At 41.1% G+C, this 7,570-nt stretch overlaps 1 pseudogene; it reads right to left on the reverse strand.

Moving 5' to 3' along the window:
- Positions 1-809: 809 nt before the first annotated feature.
- On the reverse strand, positions 810-6,358 carry LOC129564526 (T-complex protein 11-like X-linked protein 2; annotated as a pseudogene).
- Between the last annotated feature and the right edge of the window lie 1,212 nt (positions 6,359-7,570).

Genomic DNA, 7,570 nt, shown 5'->3' on the forward strand with positions numbered 1-7,570 from the left:
AAGCCTTGAAATGTGACTGTAGAAAATTTAGCTACAGAATGGAACCAGAGATGAACTTGAAACAAGTGTCTGTGACCTAAGTGCTTGCATCTGGAATTGGTTTGAGAGAGTCTAAAACTTACCCCCAGGATCACTAAAAAGAGAAAGAGCATAGTGCGTGCCCATTGAGGCTGAGAACTATCATCAAACGAATGCTTCTTGGCAGACAATACTGACTTTCATCCACTCTGCAGTTTTCATACTGCTTCATGCCCCACACCAGAACAGGATGTGAGGGCTTTTACTATTACTGCAGCTTTAAAAGTATAGGGAAAATGTGATACTGGAAATAGGATTCTATGTCTTCCCCTGATTTGTAACTCAGCATATTCCCAACCTCTAGAAGCCCTTATACTTCCAGAACTCATACTTTGCAAAAATTCCACAGAAAGTTTTCACAGCCCTCAAGGAAATGATTTTCCATTGGAGGAAACAATGCTAGCAGCCCTGATGCCTGCTCAAGCCAGCATCCTGAAGAATGATTAGCCAGTGAAGGAGAACTGAGGGATCACTGGTTCTCAGATAGTAGGGGATAAGGGCACAAAACCTGGGTTCAGTCACAACACAGAAGGAACTGAGGTTTTCTTGCAGCGCAGAAGTTTATTATGAAGGGGGCTGGGCCAGTTTGTATTTACATGCTGGAATCCTGCAGCCCTGATTCCAGGCTGAAGTGAGGAAGAGCTACTCTGCTGGGCACAGGTGATGTCATCCTGGGAACATACTTAGCCCTCTCTCCTGGATCCCTGTTGCCAGACTGGGGTCTGGCACTCTCAGATAGACTCCACTTCTGTTTCTTGTGCCTGAGCTGGAGGGATGATATCTTTAAGGATTTCATCATAATAGGGGCTAAATACCTGCTGATTGTGATGCATCAGACTGAAAAACTTCCAACCCAGTTTTGTCAACTCCCCCTTGATGAGAATAAAGCCAACAGGGAGGTCTAGCAGAGATTCTGTATCCTGCGAACCAAACAACCTATGAGAAACAAGTGGACCCGCTGATCTGTGTGCAAGAAAAAAGTTAAAAGGGAAAGATCAAAGAGGTTTCAGAAGAAATTCACAATGCCCTTGCACTCTCTGTTTGCCAACGTTTAAATTAACTGAGATTTTCACTGACCTACCCACTCATTTAGGTACACCATATTAATGAGATTTCTTTCTTTTCTTTTGAAAGAAGGAATGCTATCAAGCTCCCAAAGACAATACATTATTCAAAGATGTCCAGCTAGTAAGTTTCTGGCTGTTTATAATGTTAATGTGATGCTAAGTTAGCTCCAGGTGTGCATGACCTAACAAGAGGATCCTAGACATTGTACTTGAAATTCTAAGGATACACATTGCAGCCAGTGTACCAAGTCTGGGTCCACACAGCCAAATCAGATTATGTCAAGATAGAAAAATTAGAAGCAAGGTAGTCAAGTTCACTGCTTCCATTCTAGCATGGAATATATCCTGTGGCCTAAATTAGCATCTGTTCCTTAGAGGGAAGTAGGGACTGTCATGGTAACTTAAAGTATGGGATAGAGAAAGGGTTTCCCATCACAAGTCTTGGGTTATAGTTAGAGAATGACCAAGAATCACTCAGTACTAGCACCTGCAAGTTACACAGCCTAGCTGACCTTAAAACCATATGTTCACTCTTCAAACTGAAAGAGATCTATTTCAATTCTGCACAGTATAGATAAGGAAACTAAAGCCAAAAGACTTTCCCAATGATCATTCCATCCTCTGAATGGCTTCACAACTGACTTCCAGGCTTGAGTCCACCTTCTCACCTTCCACATTCTTGCCACCCCTCCCCATCACCACCACCATAAGACTCTTACCAATGATGCTACAAACAGTTCTCTTTCCTGGGATTGATCTGAAGTTGGCCTACAAAAAAAGCTTTCTTTTCACTACTCAGAGCAGTTAGGCCCATGTCTTTGAGTTATTCGTGGATTTTCTGAGATATTTGTTCACTCACACTCACCATAGCCTATTTAGGCCTAGATAATGAAGGAAAGGAAGCAGAGTGGCCTTGGCACAGGGGCAAAGCCCAGAGAGTCCAACACCAGAAGCTAGGTCTACTCACAAAAGAATTCCAGTTCTGCACCACTAACAGAGGACTCAGTGTTTGAAATCATTTTATTGTTACCCTCAAGGTGTCAACTAATTCATACATATTAACTAATTCATACTATTCTCCACTTCAATTGAAACAAATTGGACAAGGGTTCAGTTCCATTCTTGGGTCTACTCAATATTCTTCAGTCCCATAAACTTTATTCAAATTCTGTTTTAAGATTTCTTAGGCATTTTCCATGGTTGTTTTTCCTAGTTCACCAATTGAATTATAAATACTTCGAGATCGGAACCTCCAGTTCTTCTTTGTACATTAGCTGTGGTGCCCTCCATGAAGCAAATTATGTATACATATTATTGACCAAGTGATTGACTTCTGGTTATACATACACAAATCCAGTGTCACGTATTTAAATACTTAATGACTCATTTTATGCAAACACAGTACTGAATCATTCATAGCAAACTAGTTTCCACACTCACCTCCTTGGAAATAGGTTTTGTTTCTATCACAAACTTTAATACAATTTATCAAAAGACACCAACGACCTTTACAGATGATGCCAAAGTTCTTTTGCATGGTTTATGATGAAGAATAAGGCAGTAATACATTAACTGCCTAAGTTCCAAACCCCACATATTATTTTCAACTAACAGAAAGATGTAGGTAGTTTTTTGTTCATGTTATTTACTCTCTAAGTCGTGTCTAACTCTTTTGCAATCCTATGGACTATAGCCCACCAGCCTCAATCCACGGGATTCTCCAAGTAAGAGCACTGGAGTGGGTTGCCATTTCCTACTATAGGAGATCTTCCCAACTCAAGGATCAAATCTGAGTCTCCTGCATTGGCAAGCAGATTCTTTACCACTGAGCCACCGGGGATGCCTCTATGAAGTTTCAGTTCAGTTCAGTTCAGTCTATGATGTTTACCTGGAGTTAAAATTGTCTCTCAAGGCCTTGGTTATGTGTTTCAGTTTATTCACAAATTCAGTCGAGCTGAATAAAACATGTCCAGAGAAACTTTCAGCCACTAGCAAGACTGAGGCCAGAATGGTTAACTGTTTTAACTGGGACTCCATGTCTTGCAGCCAGATTCTATTCATCAGCAGAGTCTGGTGAGGCAGGGAAAAGCAAGCCATCAGAAGAGTGTTCTAGTAAAGGTATTAAATACAAAACAAAAAGGAAATATTCTAACGTATGTTCCTACCTCAGGAAACTCTTTACTGTCAAGATCCCAGAGAAGAAGGTTCAGGTATCCCTGGTATAGCACCACTGTGGAACTGGGAAGTTGTGGGTTGTCCACTGCCCAATTTAGAGATGAACGGGCCATGCTGGAGATGCTGGGAGAATCAGGAGAACTTGAATTTTGTTAGCCATTTTGTGGTGCAATCAAGGAGATCTATGACATAGAAAGGATAAGTAAATATCTTGAATCACCAAGGCTTGAAAACTAAGGCTTGAGGATATATTCTTCTTCAATAAATAAATGATTTTGTACATCTTTTGTCTTACAGAAATGTTCCTTTTTCCTACCCCATGTCTTAGCCACCTGCCCAATAGGGAGAAACTATTTACAAAAATAGAAAATACACTATCACTGTAAGAAATCAGACCCAAAGTAAAAACTCCCCATCTTCTGTCTTTAAATTTTGAACATACTGGGTTGCGTGTTGAGGAGTTTCTGGAACTTAGTTCATAAAGGATAGAATGTTCCTTCAGGTAGGGTCAGAGGCTCTGGATAATATAGTTCACCATGTCCATTTTCATCAAGTACAGAACTTGAAAGTTGACCCTGTCAAGGGAGGAAGAAATCAAATGTTTACACTCTGAAAGGAAATCTAGTGGGATGAGGTAGAATTCAAGCTAAGAGTCCTAAAATCACAGTATCTTAGAGTTAAAAAGGGCCTTTAAAACCGCAGTCCTAGTTCAACTTACAAATACAAATATTGCACCAGGGACCCAAGGCCACAGAGTGAGTTCTTATCAGAGCTAGGAACAGATACATCTTCTGATCTCTTAGTTAGAAGGTTCTTTCCACTGTAGGTACTCCATCTCAGAAAAAAATGACAAAAATTCTAACTCTCTGTGGGTAGTTGGGATAATGGTGGTTGAATTTCTAACTCATGTGGCTTATCACTTTACCTCTGGGTCTTGGTTCTTCTATCTGTAAAACAGGGATCATCCTCATTCCTGTCCCCCCACAGGTTTTGAATTAGGATACATGGGAGAATATCTGCAAAAGGGCTGTTTGAAATCTCCCAAAGGAACAGTTACTCTACTTTAGTGTCTAGACAAAAATATTGGAGTGGGTTGCCATTTCTTTCTCCGGGGGATCTTCCCAACCCAGGCATCAAACTCCCTTCTCTTGCATCTCCTACATTGGCAGGGGGATTCTTTACCACTAGTGTCACCTGAGAAGCCAGTGCCTTAACAGCATCATTTCTTAGAAAGAGCCCAAATGATCTGAAGATAATCAAAAGGGTTCTGAGAATCTGTCCTTTGAAAATAAAAGGCAATAAACCAGAGAGGAGCAATAGAAATATTAATCCATTCTGCAGTATAGAAGAGCTAGGCAAGCCAGGGGCTATAACCCAGTATCTGGCCCAGAGTTTTCTGGTGCAGTGTCTAAGACCGAGTTCAGGAACAGTACATCTAGTTTCTCACATTAGTAACTGCACAGGATCTGTTATGCTCTCTCATTTTCGCACTGCTTCATCTTGTACTGGTGCACACAGCAGGGTCATCAAATTAAGAATGCAGTTGGAAAGATGAGGGACATCCAGGGTCCTATGCTCTGCTTTCTGCTTGAGGAGATCAATGTCCAGAGCTTCTTCAATCTCTTCTCTTAGGCTGTTCTGGTGTGGTAATAGCAGTGACAGCAAGATCTGCCCAGAAAAGAAAATCAGTGGAACCAAATTGTTTAGAACCCCAAACACTCTCCGATGAACAATCTCCTTAAGGCAAAGGCAAGCCAACATATGTCTGTTGCAGCTCCAAAAACTAGGTATCCAAATTGCATATAGAGAATTGTATGCAGAGTACATCATGAGGAATGCTGGGCTGGAAGAAGCACAAGCTGGAATCAAGATTGCTGGGAGAAATATCAATAACCTCAGATATGCAGATGACACCACCCTTATGGCAGAAAGTTAAGAGGAACTAAAAAGCCTCTTGATGAAAGTGAAAGAGGAGAGTGAAAAGGTTGGCTTGAAGCTCAACATTCAGAAAACAAAGATCATGGCATCTGGTCCCATCACTTCATGGGAAATAGATGAGGAACAGTGGAAACAGTGGCTGACTTTGTTTTTCTGGGCTCCAAAATCACTACAAATGGTGATTGCAGCCATGAAATTAAAAGACTCTTACTCCTTGGAAGGAACCTTATGACCAACCTAGACAGCATATTAAAAAGCAGAGACATTACTTTGTCAACCAAGGTCTGTCTAGTCAAGGCTAATGTTTTTCCAGTGGTCATGTATGGATGTGAGAGTTGGACTATAAAGAAAGCTGAGCACCAAAGAATTGATGCTTTTGAACTATGGTGTTGGAGAAGACTTGAGAGTCCCTTGGACTGCAAGGAGATGCAACCAGTCCATCCTAAAGGAGATCAGTCCTGGGTGTTCATTGGAAGGACAGAGGTTAAAGCTGAAACTCCAATACTTAGGCCACCTGATGTTAAGAGCTGACTCATTGGAAAAGACCCTGATGCTGGGAAAAATTGAGGGCATGAGAAGAAGGGGACGACAAAGGATGAGATGGTTGGATGGCATCACAGACTCAATGGACATGGGTTTGGGTGAACTCTGGGAGCTGGTGATGGACAGGGAGGCCTGGCATGCTTCAGTTCATGGGGTCGCAAAGAGTCAGACATGACTGAGAAACTGAACTGAACAATTAAAAGGTCTGGGATGAAAAAATCAAAGCACTTCCTTGTGATCTAATGGTTAAGAATTCACCTTGCAATGTAGGGGACATGGGTTTGATCCCTGCTCAGTGGAACTAAGATCCCACATGCTGCAAGGCAACTGAGCCCAAGAGCTGCAGCATGGCCTTAGAATCCCACGCATCACAACTAAAGAAAAGCCCATGCACCACAATGAAAGATCCCCCATGCCACAACTGAGACTTAATATCCACAAATGGGAAGTTGGCTACTTATCTGCTTAATTTATTTTAAGAGTTCAAGAGCACACGTGAATTCAGCCAGAGTACTTAGTAGCTGGACTTTCAGATGGTCCCAAAAGGCCTTGTACATTTTCTCCTTAATCCTGCCTTCCAGACTATAGGAAGGTTAAGTCAGCAACTTGCTCTTTACCAAGAGAGTTGATATAGGATTCTAATCTAAATCCAAAACATCATTTAAGATCATGAAAGACCATTATGTTGACAGGGCAGGAGCTATGTTTGGACTTTAGCAGAGTTGAATAAACTGAGTTTAATCTCAGATGCAAAGGCACTGGCCAATTTCTTTCAGAAGGATTCCTCATAGTTCCAGAAAAGCTCTCCTTCTAGTAAGAAGAACCAAGGACTTGGAATAGAGTTCCTGAGTACTAGCCTTGATTCTTCATTTAATTTAAATGTGTGCCTTGGTTTTTAGATCCATATACTTTGAACTAGATGATCTTTTCCCTTAAGCCTTAAAATCCAGGAAAGGACTTTCCTCTTTGATAACACTTGAAAATCTTATGTGCACCTTCAACTCATTATCTTCTTTCTCAGACCTGTATCTTATTCAAGCAAATCATAAAGTTTACAATTTTTTCATTAAAAATAGAATAGTAATGCAAGCTTAGGCTGAAAATTTTACAAGCAATGCAGAGATAAATGAAAAAAGTCAAAGTTCCTTCCCCAACACACCAATCCCATTTGTGAGATGTCACCAACTGTTATTTATTTAATGCATAATAATTACTTCTCTTCATCCTTTTAATGTACTTGGTCCCAAAATTACAGAGATTTTGATTCCTATATATGTCTGGAATCCATCCCCTTCTGCCATCATTTCCTGCCTGGACTATTGCAATAATCTAGTAAATGGTACTCCTGCCCCCAATCAAAGTCTTACTCCAACAATGCCACATATTCTTGCTAAGACCAATGGCCCTTCTAAGATAAAAATCTGATCATAATGACATGATCATTTAAAGTTCAAGGTCCGTCTACTCAAAGCTATGGTTTTTCCTATGGTCATGTATGGATGTGAGAGTTGGAATGTGAAGAAAGCTGATCGCCAAAGAATTGATGCTTTTGAACTGTGGTGCTGGAGAAGACTTTTGAGAGTCCCTTGGACTGCAAGGAGATCCAACCAGTCCATTCTAAAGGAGATCAATCCTGGGTGTTCATTGGAAGGACTGATGCTAAAGCTGAAACTGCAATACTTTGGCCACCTCATGCGACGAGTTGATTCACTGGAAAAGACTCTGATGCTGGGAAAGGTTGGGGGCAGGAGGAGAAGGGGACGACAGAG

This window comes from Moschus berezovskii, chromosome X, assembly GCF_049115385.1.
Source record: "Moschus berezovskii isolate FMDL1 chromosome X, NW_MosBer_1.0, whole genome shotgun sequence".
NCBI classification, from domain to species: Eukaryota; Metazoa; Chordata; class Mammalia; order Artiodactyla; family Moschidae; genus Moschus; species Moschus berezovskii.